Raw genomic sequence first — 24775 nt, 5'->3', positions numbered from 1 at the left:
TAAGATTTGTAATGAGAAAAAATGTGAGGTGTGTGTGTTAAAAATCAACAAATTAAGATAAATATTGTGACATAAGAGGACTTTAAGCAACTCAGAGTCACTCTGCCTGTAGGACTCTAGTGTTTGCCCCCCATAAATTTTGTGAGACACAATTTAAAATGTTTATTAAAAACTACAATCATAAAAAAGCTAAATACAACTAAAAGACTATCAAAAATGAAAAATGAATATTTAAAATACCATGCTGAATAAATGGGAAAAAGAATGGCTTTTAACACATGACACTGTTAAAACAGAACTATATTTATTGGAAAAATGAATCTTGATCCCACCTCATTTCACACAGAAAAATTAGTTTGTAGTGGCTCATGAGTATAGATGTAAAAGCCAAAACTGCAAAGCTTCTGTAGAAAATACAGGAGAACATTTTAACAACTGAATATTTTCATATTCACTATTTCAATAAAAAGTCCTGATTTCAACAAAACAAACTAATCCAAGAATTTACAACTTTTCACTCCCAAATTAAAAGCAGTAAGATCTGTGGCAGTGTGGCCACATATAGGTGCTATGAATAGGACCAGAGATTGTGATGGGACAGTACCAGGAAGCAGGAAACCTCCAGCAACTGCAGACAGGGCTGAAATTCTACACAGGCAAAGGAAAGGACCGTTGGAAAATAAACGAATTTCTCCTTCCATCAAAACCCCTGTAACAGAGGAGGAAAACCCAAGGTTGATGGAGAAGAGTGGAACTGGTGCAAAGAGGAAACAAGGAACTTCAAGAACTGCACCAACTTAGGACTTCCCTGGTGGTCCAGTGGCTAAGACTCTGAGCTCATAAACAGGGGATGCAAGTTTGATCCCTGGTCAGGGAACTAGGTTCCCACTTGCCATAGTTAAAGATTCCACAGGCAGCAGAACAACAACAAAAAGACCCTGCCTGTCATAACTGAAAAGGACTGCAAATGCTGCAGCAAAGGTCATGTGTGCTACAACTAAGACCCAGTGCAACTTAATTAATTAATTAAAAAAGAACTAGATCAACTCTCCACAGCTGGGTCCCCAGTATGCTAGTCATCTGACTAGTTTCCTTGTTGCCACTTTCCAGCCTCTTTCTATTCTGTTATACCCCAAAGACCTGGGAAATCCAAAAGTTACATTTCCTAGACTTTCCTTCATGCTGGATTAGTTCGGGTCTCACCAATGGAAAGTTCTAGAAGAAAGCAGAAGTGTGATGGAGGAATTTCTTTTTTTTTTTTTTCTGCTCCTAATAGCATGTCTATTATGTTGTCAACGGTATGTGGCCTGAGACTTTAGTGGCCTTTGACGTTTCGGCAGAGCATCAGAGACTTCGGATACCAGTGTAGAGCTGCTCTTGGACTCTGGTTTCCTCACTCTGTCTCCCCCCCACCCAACAGTATAAAAAGAGCTCCTGATCATTATTAATATCAAGGATACATCAACTTCCTCCTTCCTCCAATAGTCCTGAAATTTTTGTAACAAATTCTTTCTATTTATTTTCAATATTTATAATGGTTTTAGTTTTCCTGCATGGAAAATGAGAGATACACTTGAGAGATTTTTTGTGAGAGGTTAGTCTTGCATATTGGAGAGAAAGGACAATACTAGTTTAGCTAAATTAAAGTTACATCACTAGTACGATGGGGTCAGGGAGAGGGAATAACAGCACAGTAGTGACATTCTCTATTATTTTCTTCATCCTGGGAATTCTTTACTTTCCACATACAAGTGAAATAGTTAAAGAAACACAATGGTAGAAATACTCAAATGCTGACGGATTAATTCCAGTGATCACCACTTTTGTGTTACCTTATAAAATTGACATAATAAAACTTTAGTTCGTAGAGTTGTTATAAGATTTAAATGAGTTAAAACAAATAAAGTACTTAGTATAAGCCCTAAAATAATAGAAAGAAATGGTAGTATTAGAAACAGAATATACAGCAGTAATTTTGAGTGGTAGTCACTCAGATTTCTGATCTAAGTGCTATGAGATAATAAATGGTTATTTTTTTAATTTACTGAATTTCTGATAGCTTGTACTGCAAATCCTAACAACTGATTAACATGAAACCACATTCTAACTTCAAGTCTGCAATCCACCTTTTATCATGGTTTCCTTCTAAACAAAGTTTCCGGAGGAGGAGCTAAGATGGAGGAGGAATAGGACAGGGAGACCACTTTCTCCCCTACAAATTCATGGAAAGAACATTTGAACGCTGAGAAAACACCACAAAACAACTTCTGATCACTAGCAGAGGACATCAGGCACTCAGAAAAGCAGCCCATCTTCTTCAAAAGGAGGTAGGACAAGATATAAAAGATAAAAAGAGAGACAAAAGAGTTAGAGATGGAGACCCGTCCTGGGAAGCGAGTCGTAATAGAGGAAGTTTCCAAACACCAGGAAACCCTCTCACTGGCGGGTCTGGGGGAAGTTTTCGAATCTCAGAGGGCAACCTAACTGGGAGGAAAAATAAATAAAACCCACATATTACTTGCCTAAAAGCAACTCCCAGCAGAAAAGTACCCCAGATGCTCTCATCTGCCACCAGCAAGTGGGGGCTGAACGGAGAGGAGTGGGTGGCATTGCTTAGGAACAAAGGAAGGACTGATCAATTCCAAAGAAGAGCTAGCTGGCTGCAAACCAGTCCATCCCCTGCTGGAGGCAGGAGGCAGGGGTCAGTGGGGAGGGGAAAGGGGCAAACCTCGCCCCAGAGACGGCATCACCCACCAAACTGCAAATAGGCTTCCAGTTTCTAACCAAAGACTTCCTGAGATTCTGGATGGGTGACATCCTCCGAGAGGGTCGCAGCTAGAGACCAGCTCATCAGAACACACACAAGGCGTGCGCGGGAACTGAGGCTGGGAGCGCAGAGGGGATAAGGCGCACTGCACCCGGGGAGAGTGCACCCGTCAAGCTCCTGGTTGCCTGAGCTGTTCGGGCTGGGGAAGGCACAAAACTCAGGCCAAACCGAGTCTGCGCTTTTGTGAAGTACCTGAAAACTGGAATCGCACGCAACTCAGGGCCCGCTCCGTGGAGGACAGCCTGGAGCCTGAGCAGTGTAGACAGGGAAAGCACAGACGCCACAAGCAGGGGCAAACCCAGTGTGGCCGGAACACTGTGAGTGCTCCCCACACACGCCAGTGACATTTGTCTGCGGCACACCTCCCTCCCCACAGCACGACTGAACAAGCGAACCTAAACAAGAGACCACCTCCGCCCTCTTGTGTCAGGGCGGAAATTAGACACTGAAGAGACCAGCAAACAGAAGACAAATTAACAAAGGAAACCGCTTCAGAAGTGACAAGTGCAACAGATTAAAATATCTGTAGTTAACACCGACTACACCGGAAAGGGGCTATAGATATCGAGAAGTGTAAGCTGGAACAAGGAGCTATCTGAAACTGAACTGAATCTACACTGTCCGCAACAACTCCAGAGAAATTCCTAGATATATTTTTACTATTTTTTTAATTAAAAAAATTATTTTTTTATTTTCTTTTAAAATTTCCTATACTCCTCTATTACTCCTAAATTTTCATTTTCATATATTTTACTAGTTTTTAATTAAATTTAAAAATTTTTTTCATTTATTTTTATTTTTTCTTTTATTTTCTTTTAAAGACCTCTATCACTCCTTTATTACCCCTTAATTTTCATTTTCATTTCATTATAACCTTGTAAAAAAAAAAAAAGAGAAGCCAAATTTTTAAACTGAACTTCATATATATTTCTTAAATTTTTTGTGTTTTTGTATTTAATATTGTATTTTTAAGAGTCTAGCCTCTACTCTAGATTTTTAATCTTTGTTTTTCAGTATTTGATATCAATTTTGGAAATTTAAGAATCCAATATTCACTACCCATTTTTACTCAGGAGTGTGATGATTACTCTCTCCCTCTTTTGACACTCCTTTTTCTCCCCCAGATCACCTCTATTTCCTCCCTCCCACTTCTCTTCTCAATCCAATTCTGTGAATATCTGTGGGTGTCTGGGCTATGGAGAACACTTAGGGAACGATGTACTGCATAGATCTGTCTCTATCCTCTTGAGTTCCCCTTTTTCTCCCCCTGCTCATCTCTATCTCCCTCCTCCTTCTCCTCTTCTTCATGTAATTCTGAGAACCTCTCCAGGTGTCCCTCACTGTGGATAATCTTTTCACTATTAACCTAGAAGTTTTATTATCAGTGCTGTATAGTTGGAGAAGTCTTGAGGTTACTAGAAGAATGAGACAGAAATCCAGAGGCAGGAGACTTAATCCCCAAAACTGAGAACACCAGAGAACTCCTGATTACAGAGAACATTAAGTAATAAGAGACCATCCAAAAGCCTCCATACCTACACTGAAACCAACCACCACCCAAGAGCCAATAAGTTCCAGAGCAAGACATACCATGCAAATTCTCCAGCAACGCAGGAACATAGCCCTGAGCGTCAACATACAGGCTGCCCAAAGTCACACCAAACCCATAGACCCATCTCAAAACTCAATACTGGACAATCCATTGCACTCCAAAGAGAAGAAATCCAGTTCCATGCACCAGAACACCAACGCCATCTTCCCTAACCAGGAAACCTTGACAAGCGAATTGTCCAACCCCACCAACTCGGAGAAAACTCCACAATAAAAAGGAACCACAAACCACCAGAATACAGAAAGGCCACTCCAAACACAGCAATCTAAACAAGATGAAAAGGCAGAGAAATACCCAGAAGGTAAAGGAACATGAAAAATGCCCACCAAGCCAAACAAAAGAGGAGGAGATAGAGAATCTACCTGAAAAAGAATTTAAAATAATGATGATAAAAATGATCCAAAATCTTGAAAACAAAATGGAGTTACAGATAAATAGCCTGGAGACAAGGATTAAGAAGATGCAAGAAATGTTTAACAAGGACCTAGAAGAAATAAAAAAGAGTCAATTAAAAATGAATAATGCAATAAATGAGATCATAAGCACGCTGGAGAGAACCAAGAGTAGAATAACGGAGGCAGGAAATAGGATAAGTGAGGTAGAAGATAAAATGGTGGAAATAAATGAAGCAGAGAGGAAAAAGAACCAAAAGAAATGAGGACAACCTCAGGGACCTCTAGGACAATGTGAAACACCCCAAATTTCAAATCATAGGAGTCCCAGAAGAAGGAGACAAAAAGAAAGGCCATGAGAAAATACTCTAGGATATAATAGCTGTAAACTTCCCTAAAATGGGGAAGGAAATGGTCACACAGGTCCAAGAAACCCAGAGAGTCCCAAACAGGATAAACCCAAGGGAAAACACCCCAAGACACATATTAATCAAATTATCAAAGATCAAACACAAAGAACAAATATTAAAAGCAGCAAGGGAGAAACAACAAATAACACACAAAGTGATTCCCTTAAGGATAACAGCTGATCTATCAATAGAAAATCTTCAGGCCAGAAGGGAATGGCAGGACATACTTAAAGTAATGAAAGAGAATAACCCAGATTACTGTACCCAGCAAGGATCACATTCAGATAAGAAGGAGAATTCAAAAGCTTTACAGACAATCAAAAGCTGAGAGTATTCAACACCACCAAACCAGCTCTTCAACAAATGCTAAAGGATTTTCTCTAGACAGGAAACACAGAAAGGGTGTATGAACACGAACCCAAAACAACAAAGCAAATGGCAACAAGCCATGCCTATCAATAATTACCTTAAATGTAAATGGGTTCAATGCCCCAACCAAAAGACAAAGGCTGGCTGAATGGATACAAAAACAAGACCCCTATATATGCTGTCTACAAGAGACCCACCTCAAAACAAAGGACACATACAGAATTGAAAGTGAAGGGCTGGAAAAAAATATTTCATGCAAACGGCGACCAAAAGAAAGCAGGAGTTGCAATACTCATATATGATAAAATAGACTTTAAAATAAAAGCTGTGAAAAGAGACAAAGAAGGTTACTACATAATGATCAAAGGATCAATCGAAGAAGAAGACATAACAATTATAAATATAAATGCACCCAACATAGGAGCACTGCAATATGTAAGGCAAATGCTAACACGTATGAAAGGAGAAATTAACAAAAACACAATAATAGTGGGGGACTTTAACATGCCACTCACACCTATGGATAGATCAACTAAACAGAAAATTAATATGGAAACACAAACTTTAAATGACACATTGGACTAGCTAGACCTAATTGATATCTATAGGACATTTCACCCCAAAACAATCAATTTCATCTTTTTCTCAAGTGCACACGGAAACTTCTCCAGGAAAGATCACATCCTGGGCCATAAATCTAGCCTTGGTAAATTCAAAAAAATTGAAATCATTTCAGTCATCTTTTCTGACCACAGTGCAGTAAGATTAGATCTCAATTATAGGAAAAAAGTATTAAAAATTCCAACATATGGAGGCTAAATAACACGCTTCTGAATAACCAACAAGTCATAGAAGAAATCAAAAAAGAAATCAAAATATTCATAGAAATGAATGAAAATGAAAACACAACAACCCAAAACCTATGGGACACTGTAAAAGCAGTGCTAAAGGGAAGGTTCATAGCATTACATGCTTGTCTCAACAAATAAGAAAAAACTCAAATAAATAACCTAACTCTACACCTAAAGCAACTAGAGAAGGAAGAAATAAAGAACCTCAGGGTTAGTAGAAGGAAAGAAATCTTAAAAATTATGGCACAAATAAATACAAAATAAACAAAAGAGACCATAGCAAAAATCAACAAAGCTAAAAGCTGGTTCTTTACAAAGATAAACAAAATTGACAAACCGTCAGCCAGACTCATTAAAAAACAAAGGGAGAAGAATCAAATTAACAAACTTAGAAATGAAAGTGGAGAGATCACAACAGACAACAATGAAATACAAAGGATCATAAGAGACTACTACCAGCAGCTCTATGTCAAGAAAAGGGACAACTTGGAAGAAATGGACAAATTCTTAGAAAAGTATAACTTTCCAAAACTGAACCAGAAAGAAATAGAAGATCTTAACAGACCCATCTCAAGCATGGAAATCAAAACTGTAATCAGAAATCGTCCAGCAAACAAAAGCCCAGGACCAGATGGCTTCACAGCTGAATTCTACCAAAAATTTAGAGAAGAGCTAACACTTATCTTACTCAAACTCTTCCAGAAAATTGTAGAAGATGGTAACTTCCATACTCATTCTATGAGGCCACCAACACCCTAATTCCAAAACCAGAAAAAGATGCCACAAAAAAAGAAAACTACAGGCCAATATCACTGATGAACATAGATGCAAAAATCCTTAAAAAATTCTAGCAAACAGAATCCAACAACATATTAAAAAGATCATACATCATGACCAAGTGGGCTTTCTCACAGGAATGCAAGGATTCTTTAATATTCTCAAATTAAACAATGTAATAGACCACATTAACACATTCAAAGATAAAAACCATATGATTATCTCAATAGATGCAGAAAAAGCCTTTGACAAAATTCAACATCCATTTATGATAAAAACTCTCCAGAAAGCAGGAATAGAAGGAACATACCTCAACATAATAGAAGTTATATGTGACAAACCCACAGCAAACATTATCCTCAATGGTGAAAAACTGAAAGCATTTCCCCTAAAATCAGGAACAAGACAAGGGTGCCCACTCTCCCCACTACTATTCAACATAGTTTTGGAAGTTTTGGCCACAGCAATCAAAGCAGAGAAAGAAATAAAGGGAATCCACATAGGAAAAAAAGAAGTGAAACTCTCACTGTTTGCAGATTACACGATCCTCTGCATAGAAAACCCTAAAGACTCTTATCAGAAAATTACTACAGCTAATCAATGAATATATTAAGTTTCAGGATATAAAATTAACACACAGAAATCCCTTGAATTCCTATACACTAACAAAGGGAAAACAGAAAGAGAAATTAAGGAAACAATACCATTCACCATTGCAACAAAAAGAATACAATACTTAGGAGTATATCTACCTAAAGAAACAAAAGACCTATACATAGAAAACTATAAAACACTGATGAAAGAAATCAAAGAGGACACAAACAGATGGAGAAATATACCGTGTTCATGGATCGGAAGAATCAATATTGTCAAAATGGCTATACTACCCAAAGCAATCTATAGATTCAATGCAATCCCTATCAAGTCACCAACGGTATTTTTCACAGAACTAGAACAAATAATTTCACAATTTGTATGGAAATACAAAAAACCTCGAATAGCCAAAGCAATCTTGAGAAAGAAGAATGGAACTGAAGGAATCAACCTGCCTGACTTCAGGCTCTCATACAAAGCCACAGTCATCAAGATAGTATGGTACTGGCACAAAGACAAAAATATAGATCAATGGAAGAAAAGAGAAAGCCCAGAGAAACATCCACGCACCTCTGGATACCTTATCATCAACAAAGGAGGCAAGAATATACAATGGAAAAAAGACAACCTCTTTAACAAGTGGTGCTGGAAAAACTGGTCAACCACTTGTCAAAGAATGAAACTAGAACACTTTCTAACACCATACACAAAAATAAACTAAAAATGGATTAAAGATCTAAATGTAAGACCAGAAACTATAAAAATCCTAGAGGAGAACATAGGCAAAACACTTTCTGAGATAAATCACAGCAAGATCCTCTATGACCCACCTCCCAGAATATTGGAAATAAAAGCAAAAATAAACAAATGGGACCTAATGAAACTTAAAAGCTTTTGCACAACAAAGGAAACTATAAGCAAGGTGAAAAAACAGACCTCAGATTGGGAGAAAATAATAGCACATGAAGAAACAGACAAAGGATTAATCTCAAAAATATACAAGAAACTCCTGGAGCTCAATTCCAGAAAAATAAATGACCCAATCAAAAAATGGGCCAAAGATCTAAACAGACATTTCTCCAAGGAAGACATATAGATTGTTAACAAACACATGAAAAGATGCTCAAATCACTCATTGTCAGAGAAATGCAAATCAAAACCTCAATGAGGTACCATTACACACCAGTCAAAATGGTTGCTATCCAGAAGTCTACAAGCAATAAATGCTGGAGAGAGTGTGGAGAAAAGGGAACCCTCTTACACTGTTGGTGGGAATGCAAACTAGTACAGCCACTATGGAGAACAGTGTGGAGACTCCTTAAAAAACTGGAAATAGAACTGCCATATGACCCAGCAATCCCACTCCTGGGCATACACACCGAGGAAACCAGATCTGTAAGAGACACATGCAGCCCAATATTCATCCCAGCACTGTTTATAATAGCCAGGACATGGAAGCAACCTATATGCCCATCAGCAGATGAATGGATAAGGAAGCTGTGGTACATATACACCATGGAATATTATTCAGCCATTAAACAGAATACATTTGAATCAGTCTAATGAAATGGATGAAACTGGAGCCCATTATACAGAGTGAAGTAAGGCAGAAAGATAAAGACCAATACAGTATACTAACACGTATATATGGGATTTAGAAAGATGGTAACGATAAGCCAATATGCAAGACAGAAAAAGAGACACAGATGTACAGAACAGAATTTTGGACTCTGTGGGAGAATGCGAGGGTGGGATGATCTGAGAGAACAGCATCGAAACATGTGTATTATCAAGTGTGAAACAGATCGCCAGTCCAGGTTGAATGTATGAGACAAGTGCTTGGGGCTGGTGCACTGGGATAACCCCGAGGGATGGGATGGGGAGGGAGGTGGGAAGGGGGTTCAGGATGGGGAACATATGTGAATCCATGACTGATTTGTGTCAATGTATGGCAAAAACCACTTCAATACTGTAAAGTAATTAGCCTCCAACTAATAAAAATAAATGGAAAAAAAATAAAATAAATTTTCCATTTTTGTATCATCTCACATCAATGAACCCACAATATCTTCATTAAAGTGTCCCAATTTTAACTGCTCAACATAATACAGTGATGTACTATCGAGTTACAAAGATTTTGTAAATGACAAATCTACATTCAATTCACAGCTCAGATATATATTGTGACAGTAAGCGAAGGACTTAAAATTCTGATTTTCAGAGTCTTTGTCAATTTAAGAGTCACTCATTGGTAGACTGCTGGGCAACTTCTAACCAAGATTTTTTTTTTAGAATTTTTTGGTGGACAGAAAGTTTTAGTACATTTTGAAAACTTTAATGCCTTTTAGGTAGGACAAACATTCCAAGATTCACCATAAACCCCACCCATTCCTCTTGACTTAATCTTTTATCTATTTCCCCATTACTATATGACTTCAAATAATTAGGTGATGCTTCTTCTGGACAAGAACTTCAATTAACAAAATTAAGTAATTTTGAGAAAAATCTAAAATTTAACGAATTTGAGGAAGAAGAGAGAAAACTGAACAGGAACAATCAGAACACTAGGGCAAAAATCAAAAGGATTGATAACTTTGCTAAAGAATTGTATAGCATTACCAAGGATGAAATAGACTTTTCTAAAGTAACAACAGCAAAAACAATTTTCAACCAATGATGCGAGAGAAAATTCTGAATTATCTTATTCTATAAAAACTGATATAACACAATTGTAAAGAAAAGTTAGATATGATTAAAGAATATCCAGTGAAAATGTATGAAAACTTCATTTTTGTGTTTAAGTTGATTTTTTTTTTCATTTATTTTTATTAATTGGAGGATAATTACTTTACAGTATTGTAGTGGTTTTTGCCATACATTGACATGAATCAGCCATGGATTTACATGTGTTCCCCATCCCGATCCCAGCTCCCACCTGCCTCCCCATCCCATCCCTCTGGGTCTTCCCAGTGCACCAGGCCCAAGCACTTGGCTCATGTATCCAACCTGAGCTGGAGATCTGTTTCACCCTTGATAGTATTCTTGTTTACTAACGCATATATATGGAATTTAAAAAGATGGTAACGATAACTCTATATGCAAAACAGAAAAAAAGAGACACAGATGTAATTTGATTTTTATGTAAGTCTTGTAGAGTTAATGAGGATACTTGGGACTCAATTTTGTGTAGGGTGCACAACATAGAAAATGTTTCCAAGGATTGAGCAAACATAAGCTCCATTGAAAGTCTTTGTGGCAAAAAGAGAAAACAACAAGGTTTGAATACATAAAAGTATTTCCATTTAAAGTGAAAGTGGAAGTCACTCAGTCTTGTTCTACTCTTTGCAACCCCATGAACTATAGCCTGTGAGTGCTTCTCTGTCCATGGAATTCTTCAGGCCAGAATACTGGAGTGTGTAGTTGTTCCCAGGGTATTTTCCCAACCTAGGGATCAAACCCAGGTCTCCAGCATTGCAGGTTGATTCTTTCCCCTCTGAGTCACCAGGGAAGCCCATTTCCCTTTTTGACTTTAGACATTTTCTCCCTTCACCTTTATCAAAGAAAACACAAGTATTAACACTGGCAGTTGATTCATTTGTTTAGAAATAAAAAATATGTCTTTTAGGAAAAGCTGTCAGTTAGCCAAGGAAAAATGATGTTCAGTTACAGTTCTTTATTCAAAATGTCTTGGAAAATAACATTTTAAGTGTCCTTTTGAGTCTTACAGTCTCATTAGTATTTCATTAAATTTCCCAATATAATGTGAAAAGGTATGTGATGCTAATGAGGATAAAAGAAGAAAAAAAAAATGTTTCATGAGAAATGGCAGCAAACTGAAAAAGTTATAAGTGAAAATTTAATTAGTTGAAGCCCAACTGCTAACAATGGAATAACCAAGTTTGGTTAATTTTTCTATTAATAAAGTGAAGTCAATCCTTGGAATAGATTGATACTGATGAAGAAAAATATTTAAACTTTAATTATCCTGAGCTTCATGATTGAAAACACAGTTTACACTCAGCTTTTACCTCTTTGAAAATAAAGGGATTATCTATGACATACAAGTGTCACATTCTAGGAGAAAAACATGTGAAAGCAGGGTTCTTCTTGGGTCTCTGCTGCTGCAGGGAAAATTGCTAACTTTAGAAAGATGGTACTATTTCCATTATGATTTGCAAATGTTAGTAACTATTTGAATACAAAAATATTAACTTTTTGTTAGTTTTTAAAATACATAATTATACATTACCAAATGTGCTCATGTAAAGATTGTAGAATATTCAGGACATTCTTTATTTAACCAATAGCATAAAAGCAAATGTACCTTGAAATATAAATGCAGAATTAGAACTACTAGCAATAAATGGAAATCTTTACAGCAAGTGCTTTTTCACTCTCATGTATTAAAAATTACAACTGTCAATTTTCAACTACTTGCCAATAATTCTTTCCTATAATTGAACAGAATTCCATTACCCCAGACTAAATATTAATACTAAATTATCACTCACATAGGATTAGTCTATTTTTGTTCTTGATATCCTCATTCCATGAGACCAGATAACTTCCCAAAATAATTTTGGGAAAAGTGTTACTTGCCTATCCCACTAACTAGGATTCTGATATAGACATTAATTTATTTAGCCAGGAATAAAATAATGATTGTCCTAAAAGCAAAAAATATGAGACTTTTGTTAAATGAGCAAACATGCTGATGCTGTGTATTCATCCATTATTTATCAAAAGCTAAAAGCTCTCATGGTATATTCTACCATGAGTATACAAACACTACATGTAGAACACCCCTTTTTGAGAACAACCTGAAGACTAGCAGAAGAGCAGTTCTACAACCAAGAATATAAAGAACCACACAGAGTCTGTTAGGAGAAGTAAACTAGTCAGGGCCCACACCCCTGGCAGACAATCCAGCTGAGAAAGGGAGTGTCACAAACTTAGTGAAAGTGAAAAGGGATGTCAGTCCTTAAGGAGTGAGCAGTTTGAGCTCCAGATTGGGCACCCCAGCCCTGGGGACAAGTGCAGGGAGATGATCCCTTTAACTTGTTTGGAAGCCCAGCAGGGCTTGCTGGGAGACCCTGAGGACTGCAGGAACCAGACACTGCGCTTAAAAGACACATGGGCAAACTTACTCTCACTCACAGCACAGGGGCAGCAGAATGGTAAGCACTTGGCAAGGTTGCCAGAACATCCCCAGGCCTACTCCTGGCTCTGGCTTCAACCCCACCCCCAAGGAAGTGACCTTAAGCATGCCCTGGGAAAAGCTCTGCCTGCATGTGACCCAACTCTACTTTAGTGGCTCCAGCTCACCGCCCGCAGAGTGACAGTTTCCAACCCTGTCTGGGAGAAGCCCTGGTCTGCACTGGACTCTGGCCCTAGCCACCCTCCCCAACTCTGTTAAGAAAGTTGCTTCTGACACATCCTGGGAAAAGCCCTGACATCCGCTAGGCCCCATTTCCAATTCTCATTACCCAGCCAAGATGTTGGCTTCTGAGTCACCCCAGGGAAGCCCACTGTCTGTGCTGGCTTCAGATTCAGCACTCCCAGCAAATCCACCAGGCATACACAGCTTGCATAGGGATGCTCCCACAAAAGGACATGCTTTCAAGGCCTGTAAAAGTGACTGTTTCACCTAATATCATAGAAGCAGACACAGAAGATCAAACAGAATGAGGGAACAAAAGAATATGTTCCAAAATATAAGAACAAGATAAATTCTTGGGGGAGGGGGTGGAAATAATAAAGTAATTTACCCAGTAAAGTGCAAAGCCAAGGTCATAAAAACGCTCACTGAACTTAGCAGAGAAATGAAGGAACCCAGTGAGAACTTCAACAAACAATTAGAATTATATAAAAGAGCTGATCTGAGAAATCACAATGCAATAGCTAAAATGAAAAATATACCATAGGGAATCAATGGTAGATTAAGAAATACAGAAGTATGGATCAACAATCTGGAAGACAGAGTAGTAGAATTTACTCAAGCAGAACAGCAAAAAAGAGAAAGAAAAGTTTAAATAAGGATAGTTTAAGGTACCTTTGAGACAACATCAGACATACTAATAGTCTCACTAGGGTTCCCAGAAAGAAAAAAAAAAAAAAAGGGACAGAAAATTTATTTGGTGAAATAATGGCTGAAAATTTCCCTAAACCTAAAGAAGGAAACAAATACCCAAGTACAGGAAGCAAAGTGTCCCAAACAAGATGAACCCAGAAAGACTCATGTAAAGACAAATTATAATTTAAAATGTCAAAAAATAAAAATTAAGAGAGAATTTTTAAGTCAGCAAGATAAAGAGTCTCATACAAGAGACCTCCCATAAGGTTAACAGCTGATTTTTTTTTTTTTTTTCAGGAGAAATCATGGAGGTAGAAGGAGGTGGCATGATATATTTAAAGTACAAAAGCCTTCAATCAAGGATACTCTACTCAACAAGGTTATCATACAAAATTGAAGGAGATAAAAAATTTCCCAAGAAGCAAAAACTGAGTTCATCACCAGTAAACCATTCTTACAAGAAATGTTAAAAATACCTATCAATAATCAGTCTAAATGTAAATGAACTGAAAGCCCAAATCCAAAAACAAAGTGATCCAATAGATTAAAGAAAACAAACAAACAAACAAACAACAACAACCAAAAAAAGACCCATTAACATGCTGCCTGTAAAAGAAAATTTAGAGTTGAAGATGCACACAGATTGAAAGTGAGAGGATGGAAAAAAAGACATAACAAGCAAAAAAAAAAAAAAAAAAATTAAAGCTGGGGTAGCAATGGTCATATCAGACAAAATAAACTTTAATACGAAAACTGAAATAATGACAAAAAGGAGCACTACCTAATGATAAAGGGTACAATCCAACAAGAGGATATAATGTTCATAAAAATATATGTTTATAACATATAACATCAGAACACCTAAATATATAAAGCAAATATAAACAGACATAAAAAGAAAAACTGACAACAATATAATAATAGTGGGGAACATTAAACCCCATTTATTAATATATCAATGAACAGATCACTCAGACAGAAAATAAAGAAGTAGTAATGTTTAATTACATATTAGACCAGATGCTCTAACATGATAATAGATAGCTGAACAGTATTCTATTAGAAAACAGCAGAATGTATTATTTTTGAATGTATACAGATATTCTCAAGGATAGATCACATATTAGGCCACTAAATAAGCCTAATATTTAAGACAACTGAAATATAATTAATCTTTTTTGATTAATTTGATTAATTTGAATTTTGATTAATTTGAAACTAGAAATCAATTACAGGAAGAAAAATGAAAAAAAAAATCAAACACAAATAATTCAAGACTAAAAACTTACTACCAAAAAAATCATTGTGCCAACAAAGAAATAAAAAGGAAAGTAAAGATATACCTTGAGACAAATGAAAATGAAAACACAACTTTCCAAAATCTATGGGATACTGTTCTAAGTGAAAAGTTTACAGTAACATAAGCATAAATCAGGAAATGAGAAAAAAATCTCAAATAAACCCCTAACTTTGCACCTAAAGGACCTAGAATAAACAAAGCTTAAAATTAGCAGAAGGAAATAAATAATAAATAACATTGTGAAATAAATTACATGTAAAGCAATTATCCTTCAATAAAAAATAAAGTAAAAAATTACTTGGAGACCAAACAAAAAATACAAGAAAAGATCCATAAAACTAAGAGCTGTTTTTTCAAAAAGCTCAGAAAAATTGATAAAACTTTAAGCAAACAAACTCTGTATCACAGAGTAGCAAATAAAAGTAGAAATAAAACAGAAATTGTTACAACCAATGACACAGAAATACAATCAAAAGAAAATACTCTGAACAGTTGTTCTCCAGTGAACTGGACTATCTAGCAGAAATGGGTAAATTTATAGAAACATACAAATCCAAGACTAAATCAAAAAGAAATAGAAAATATGAAAATATTGAATGCAATTTAATCAGTCATGCAATTTAACCAGTAATCAAAAAAAATCCCAGCAAACAGAAGTTCAGGACCAGACTGATTCATTGGGAATTCTACAAAACATTTAAAGAGTTAATACTGATCCTTCTCAAATTATTCTAAAAATTGTAGAAAAGGGAACATTTCCAAACTCATTCTATAAGGCCAATATTACCCTGATACAAAAACAACACAAAAATAACACAAGAAAATGATAAAACAATATTATAGAACAATTATAGACCAATATTACTGATAAACATAGATACAAAAATCCTCCACAAAATTATTGCAAACTAAATTGAGTAATACATTATAAGATATATACACACACACACACACATATATATATCTTGCATATATATATATATGCAAGATGAACCTAGAAGGTATTATGGTAAGTGAAATGTCACATATAGAAAGACAAATACTGTATGTTTTCACTTATATGCGGACTCTAAAACAAAACAGAAGCAAATAAGTCAATGAACATAAAGCAGAAACAGGCTCAGAGATCAGAGAACAGAGGCTATCAGAGGTAAGGAATGTTGATAGCTGGGTGTAATAGGCAAATAGGATTAAAGACATACAACCTACCAATTATTAAATATATAACTGGGATACAATGTACAACACAGGAAATATAGGCAATAATATCATTATAAATGTGTGTGATGCATAATCTATAAAAGTATTGAATTACTATTGTATACCTGAAACACATAACCATAGGTCAGCTGTACTTTAATTTTTTTAAAAAAAGCTAAAATCCTAAAATCTCTTTGTGAAAATTCTTGGAAAAGTCCCAGCTAGTATTATTAAGGATTAAGAGTAACCTATTAGTAGGTGGGATTTTTTTTTTCCCCCAAACAAGTAATTTTTAAAAATCACCATCAAATAAGTAAGGGCGTCTCAGGAATGACTATGCCACTTTTGGTGATAAAGACTCTTTGCCAGAAGTCAGTACTGAAGGCTTACTTCTTTCTCAGGAAATTCTGCCTGGATGATTTGTAAGGGTTACTTAAAAAGAGAACAAATGGGAAGAACAGACTCCTTAGCTCCAGCATATGTCCATCCTTATTAAAGTTGAGTAACTAGTCCTCCAGTAAATACTATTAGTGCCTAAAGAATAGTAATAGGATGGCTCAAGAACAAAAGATTCACTTACAAACAAAATGATACCTGTCTTCCCATACTCACTAACCACTCTTATCCCAGTTTTGAAATCAGTTTTAAAGTTAAGAATGTAAAACCAATGATCTTCAGATAAAGTTTCTTCAAACAATATGGTAATAATATAAAGAACATGTGTCAAGTTTATCATAACACAAGCAAAATAAAAAATGTTTTATAAATAATATAAAACTTGAAATTCCAGTGAGTTTACATTTTTGTCAGGTTAGCTTTCCATTTTGTAAAGTTTAGGGGGATGTATCATTCAATATTTTGGTTCAGTCTCACTGATGAAATGTCATCAGAAAATAGGAGATAGATTCTTAACTCTGCTTTCATAACACTAAAATGATTTAGGAAACAAAAGCTCTCAAGTCCCAAAGGAACTACTTTAAAAATCAGCATATTTGTAGATTTTAAAGGTTATTAACTATATAGGGTCTTTGATTAATATCTTAAATTTAGCCAAAGCTCAGGAAAACAAAACAAAATGAACAGTGGAAAATATGTTCTTTTAATGTTACACTATGACATAGTTTAACAAACCCACACAAGAGTTACTGAGCTCTCCAAGAGAATATACCTGTATATGATCTTTCAGGTTAACCTGTAGATTTCTATCCAGCAGAGAAGATTCCCCTAAAGGTTATGGTTTCATTACCTTGTAAGATACAATAATAAGCTAACATTTTTAAATACTTTTTTTCAAAATTCCTGTATCTCAAAGGTACTTGAAGCCATGTTTGCCATCTTATTACCCCTGCCTAATTAATGATTTGAATAAAATAGTTCTCATATTGTATTTGTATGAGGGTCATAGTTTTAATTTTCTGAAAAGCATATTATCTGAAAAGTACTGAAAACTTTTATAAAGTGATAATTTATCACCTATACAGATCATAGTCAGAGTTATTAGAAATAAAGTCCACTATATTAAGAAAATAAAGCAGAAGGGACATTGAATAATAACATTTAGGGACATATTAGGCAACTATATTTTCCTGTCTCAAAATATTTTTGTTCTGCTCTTCTGCCTAGTGGAACTTGAAAGAAAAAAAAAAAAAAAAGATGAGGAGAGGAAAAAAGGGAAAAAAGAAAACAACCTCTCACTCTGTTCAAACTGTTTTTTTTTTTTCTTCAAGAGATGTATTCCATAATTCTAAACATATACTACTGTGCATTATAACATTTTGTGCACTTGATTTAGGGTGTATATAGCTTGAGTAGTCTATGAATTTGCTAAAGCATTGTTGACAATCAGGATATTATCTACACACTGAGAACAATCTTGAAGACAAATGGGAGCAGATTTGTGTATTACTGTGTTAAGCTAAATTAACAACACTTACTGTAGGTTAAATTAAAAAACTTACTGTAGGTTAAATTAAACATTATGGAATATCTTGCATTCCAAAGTTCAAAACATCAGAAATGACTGATATCTAATAGATAAAACAGATATTAATTAAGAACTAACACAAATAAGACTAAATTATAACTGAGATGGAGAAATGCATGATACTGTGGTAGTAATTATGGGAGAACTAAAATAATGAAGAACTTATATCTGATGGAAAAATAGAAAATAAAATTTACAAAAACACAGGATTACTTAGTTTTCAGAGTCCTTTACATTCTTGTAAACCATAATTAAGTAATATATATACATATATATATGTGTGTGTGTGTGTATATATATATATATATATATATGTACCGTTTGCATCCAACAGAAGTGATCTTCATTGAAAATAAAATTAACCTGCCTACAGTAAATTTAAAAAATAATAGCTTATTTTTCTCAGGCAAACAGACATCCAGAGGTAGAAATTCAGTGATGGCTACAGATTCTCAGTGAAACTTTCATAAATATAGTATTTTTTTTCTCTTTCTCCTCCAAAATCTGTTTATTTTTATGCTATTGTTATTGCATCAGATCACAAAACTACTGCTACACTTCCAAATATCAGTGTTCCAAGCAGGAAGAGGTGAATGGCTATACTATCTTGCAGACTCTGTTTACATTCTATTGACAAAACTGTTTTGGAATACCACCTGTCAACACTCTTTAAAATAGCAATTGATATTTAGCATTTTAGATTTTAAATCAATATATGTCTTTTTATTTTCCCTTCCTTTTCTGTTTAGATTGTTTTTATGCTTTATGTGTTTCAGGAAATTACTTCAGAAAAGCATAAGAAAAACATCATAAAATTAGGTAGTTCTTCATGTGTATGAAAGAAATACGTGATTTATGTATATAAAGAGTTGAACATGACTGTGCAGCTAAGCACCAACAATGAAGGAAGATAGATAGTAAGTAAAATATTTTTTTTTTTTAATGGAAAAAGGCTTACTAACGTAGACTTGCCATGAAAACAGAAATAAGAAGCCCTGTTAGCATCTTGAGGTAAGGTATATTTCACCCAGATTTTCATAGGGAGTGTTTCCCATAGGTCACTATATAGAGTCATAAAATTATAAGCATACTTTCTCAAATATACGAGGCAATGAAAAGGAGCAGGATCCTGTGGTCCTCCCAGGTACAAATCCTTTCCATGTCCTCTGTATCTCATTTGTAGGAAAGAGTTTCATTCAGCTTCTTTGCCCTTCCTTTAGTTCCAAAGGTCAGGTGCAAACAGTTGCTTATCAGGAAAGGTAGAAAATGCAGAAACAAGGAAGGAGCAACAAAAAAACAAGAGTGTGGTGATAAAGCAGGGTCCTTGTTCCTTTTCAAGGAATAGACATAGCAATATCTTTTATTTCTTCTGCAGCATCTAAGACTTCCAACCAGATAGAGGATGGTAAATTCAGGCTGAGAACAAGATTCCTGGAGCACCACCCTGTTATCTCACCACCAACCAATCAGAAGAAAATTTGCACGCAGTGGAGGATAATGAAGACTGACCAACTCCAAAAATGATGAACGTCACTTTCTTGCTTTTGAAACTTTCATGGTTGAGCAGAATCTTCAGAGCTGGTTTTTGGAAATGAGTCTACCTTCTCTCCAGTTTACCGGCCTCCTGAGTAAAGCAGACTTTCCTTTGCCAACCAACACTTGTCTCTTGAGTATTGGCATTTGAGTGGCAAGCAGCTGAACCTGTTTGGTAACAGTAATATAGAGAAAGGCTAAGATGTTAACTATAACTTTATTTGGGTGATAAAATCTGAGGTTCATTTAATTGCTGTTTAAAATTTTTTCTAAGCATCTGGATTTTTAAAACTTTTTATGATAACATTAATTTTATAACAAAAAATAAAAACCAAACAAACAGACAAACCATTATACATTCTACAGGGCAAAATTGATTTTCTTTGTTGTTAAGACTTCTCTAATTTCCCCTAACAGATGTCATTTTTTTTTGCTCCCCAGTTCCTCAGTTCTGTGGCGTACGTTCCCCACAGTACATTTCACAATCTACTGTGAACCAGAAAAAACTGTGTAATTGTCTTAGCTAGCATATACCAAATCACATTCTATTTTGTTTGTTGCTGTGCTTAACAGAATGCCTTTATAAAGCAGACATTTAAGAAGAATTTGTTCAATGCATAGATTATTTCTGTCTCAAATTTATTCTCATTTGTCAATATAACTTTTATTGGAGTATAATTGTCTCTCTCTCTCTCTATATATATATCCCATCCTCTTGAGCTTTACTTCCACCACCACTCCCCCACCTCTCTAGGTCCTCACAGAACACAGAGTTGAGCTTCCTATGCTTTATAGCAGGTTCCCAATAGCTAACTATTTTACACATTGTGTTATATTCATGTCACTATTATGGAATAGTACTCAACCATTAATAGGAATGAAACCAGGTCATTTGTAGTGGTATGGATGGATTTAGAATCTCATACAGAGTGAAGTAAGTCAGAAAGAGAAAAACAAATATTGCCTATTAATGCAGAATCTAGAAATATTGTACAGATGAACCTATTTGCAGGGCAGTAATAGAGACATAGATGTAGAGAAGGAAGGTATGGACATGAGGTGGGAGGAAGGGAACGTGGTTAGAGATAAATACACTACCACATGTCAACATAGTTTTAAAAGAAACTTTGTAAAATCGGATGATAAAAGATCAAATGGTACAGGCATTCAAGAAAGTATTCCCAACTGCCTATGGCATCTTGTGACAAGATTGTTATTTAAGGGTTTTTTTCTTTTTTCTTCCTCTGATAATTGAAACTGGAGGTTGTAAACATGGAAAAACATAGAAAATGTACTGACTAATAAGTGTATCAATCATAATTATATATTCTCTTCATATTACTTATTCATATTAGACTGACCTCTGATTTCATAATTCCTTCTAGATCATCCTACTGTATATTATAATCAAGCAGAAGGGTGTGCTTTTTCTAACTAGGAAGACCTGCTACTCAAGCTTCCTGTGAGTTATTCATGTTCTTGTATTTTCCACTACAAAAATATTAGAATTTATAACATTTTCATTTAAATTTAAAAATATTTATTAAAAAAAACTGACAAAACAAAGCCCTGGTGGAAACAACGGACCTGGAATTCTCATATATTACTAATAAAAATACAAAATGGAACAGCAACATGGAAAAACAGTTTGATCATTTCTTATACATGACATATACTTCTAATTCTTCACCAAGTTTGTCAGGCTCAAGTATCTATTTGCAATATTTCCCACTGGTTGTAATGCATGCCATAAATTTAAGCCTCACTTTTATCTTCTGCCTTATCCCGATTACACTTCACTCATTCTGTCTTACAGGGAGGTTATTGATGATAAGATTAGGAGATCAAGAAATGGCAAGTGTAGGAGGGATTTTACTCCATCAACTGTGACATAATGCATTTTACACAAGCAACTCACCTTCATCATTTACTGTCTTTGGTTTGGGGTCTTATTTCTTACATTCTACTTATTTTGCTCCCCTGTTTGTTCTCTTTTGCTAAGGCCAGTGATTCTTAATTCAAGGCATCCCTCAGAACCACATGCAGACTTTTTTTTTTTTTTTTAATAAAGACCTAGGCTGTACTGTGTGGTACATCAAATCCTACACCTGCTGGGTGAGTGACCCATAACTGTAAAGCAATAGTAACAAAGATGTTCTTCCACTCTTGTCAAGGTTCTGAACCCCACATCAGGTCTCCCAGTCTGGGGATCCAACAAAGGGGCTGGGAACCCCCAGGGAATCTGGCCTTAAAGGCCAGCAGGATTTGATTATAGGACTTCCACAGGACTGGGAAACAGAGGCTCCAGTCTTGGAGGGCACAAACAAAATCTTGTGTACACCAAGACTCAGAGGGAAGGAGAAGTGACCACATAGGAAACTGAACCAAAACTACCTGCTAGTGTCAGAGGGCTTCCTGTGGAGGGTGATCAGAGGAGCTTACCACAGGGATGTGGCACTGGCAGCAGAAGGCTGGGAAAGTTCCCCTTGGTGTAAGTCCTCTGGAGCTCATCGTTAACCCTACCATTGACCTTGTAGACCCCAGGGTTGGGTCGCCTCAGGCCAAACACTACTAGGGAGAGAGTGCAATCCCACCCACCAGCAGAATTGGATTAAAACTTTACTGACCAAGGTTTTGCCCACCAGAGCAAGACCCAGTTTTCCCATCATCAGTCCTTCCCATTAGGAAGCTTACACAAGTATTTCAGACTCCTCCATCAGAAGGCAGAAGAAGCAAGAAGAAGCAGTCCCACAACAGCTTAAAAAACAAACAAACAAACATATTACATAAAGTTAATCATGATGAAAAAGCAGAAAATTTAGTCCCAGAAGAAGGAAAAATATAAAACTCCAGGGGGAGTAAAAAAAAAAAAAAAAAGCAAAACTTAATGGGGTGTATATAGGAAACCTACTAGAAAAAGAATTAAGAATAATGATAGTGGAGATGACCCAGGATTTTGGGAAAACAATGGAGAAAATGCAAGAAATATTTAGCAAAGACTTACTAGAACTGAAAAACAAACAAACAGAGACGAATAACCCACTAGAAGGAATCCATAGCAGAATAACCTAGTCAGAAGAACAGATAAATGACCTGGAGGACAAAATGCTGAAAATCACTGTCACAGAACAGAATATAGATAAATGAATGAAAGACAAAATGAAGCCTAAGACCACTGAAACAACATTAAACACACCAACATTCACATTATGGGGGTCCCAGAAGGAGAAAAGAGAGAGAAAGGACCTGAGAAAACATCTGAAGAGATAGTATCTGAAAAATTCCCTAACATGGAAAAGAAAATAGTCAACCAAATCCAGGAAGCACAGAGAGTCCCAGGCAGGATAAACCCAAGGAGGAACACACCAAGACATACAGTAATTAAACTGACAAAAATCAAAGACGATAAAATATTAAAAGCAACAGGGAAAAGCAACAAATAATATACAAGGGAACCCCCATCAGACTTTCAAATGATTTCTCAACAGAAACTCTGCAAATCAGAATGGAATGGCACAATACATTTAAAGTGATGAAAGGGAAGAAGCCACAGCCAAGAATATTCTACACATCAAGACTCTCATTCAGATTTGATAGAGAAATCGAAAGCTTTCCAGACAAGCAAAAGTTAGAATTCAGCAGTAGCAAGCAAGATTTATAATGTATACTAAAGGAACTTCTCTATGCAGGAAATACAAGAGAAAGAAAATGCCTATAGAAAGTAAACCCAAAACAACTAAGAAAATGGTAATGGGGTCATACATATCAATAATTACCTTAAATATAAATGGAATAAATTCACCAACACAAAGACATAGACTGTCTGGGCAAATGAAAAAAAAAATGCATGTATGCACTTTCACCTCCACCTCACAGATCACTGCCTTGTTGTGGAAAAGGAGCTTGTATAACTCAATGAAGCTAGGAGCCATTCCATATATGGCCACCCAAGATGGACAGGTCATAGTGGAAAGTTCTGACAAAATGTGATCTACTGGAGGAGGGAATGGAAAACTACCCCAATATACTTACCATGAGAACCTCATGAACTATTAAAAAGAAAAAAAAAAGAGAGAGAGAGAGAGAGAGAGAGAGAGATAACATCTAAAGATGAGCCCCTCTAGTTGGTAGGTGTCCAATATGCTACTAGGGAAGAGCAGAGGACAACTATTAATAGCCCCTGAAAGAATGAAGGAGCTGGGGCAAAGCAGAAATAACACTTAGTTGTGGATGTGTCTGGGAGTGAAAGCAAAATCCAATGCTACAAAGAAAAGTATTTCATAGGAACCTGGAAAGTTAGGTTCATGAATCCAGGTAAACTAGACATGGTCAAGAAGGAGATGGTAAGAATAATCAACATCTTAGGAAGCAGTGAACTAAAATGGATGGGAATGGGCAAATTTAATTCAAATGGCCATTATATCTACTGCCATGGGCAAGAACCCCATGGAAGAAATGCAATAGCCCTCATAATCAACAAAATAGTTCAAAATGCAGTACAAGGGTGCAACTTCAAAAATGACAGAATGGTCTCTGTTCATTTCCAAGGCAAGCTACTGCACATCACAGTAATTCAATTTTATGCCCCTATCACCATGGGCTTCCCTTGTAGCTTGGATGGCAAAGACTCCGCCTGCAATGCAGGAGACCTGGGTTCAATCCCTGAGTCAGGAAGCTCCTTTGGAGAAGGAAATGGAAATGTCAACCCACTACAGTATCCTTGCCTAGAGAATTCCAGGGACAGACTGTAGGGTCACAAAGAGTCAGACATGATTGAGCAACTAACACATTCCCCTATCACCAAAGCCAGAGAAGCTGAAGTTAATCAGTCCTATGAAGATCTAGAAGACCTC

The sequence above is a fragment of the Muntiacus reevesi genome, chromosome 16, assembly GCF_963930625.1.
Source record: "Muntiacus reevesi chromosome 16, mMunRee1.1, whole genome shotgun sequence".
Classification (NCBI taxonomy): domain Eukaryota; kingdom Metazoa; phylum Chordata; class Mammalia; order Artiodactyla; family Cervidae; genus Muntiacus; species Muntiacus reevesi.
The sequence above is the reverse complement of the archived record's forward strand: the minus strand, read 5'-3'. Positions refer to the sequence as shown.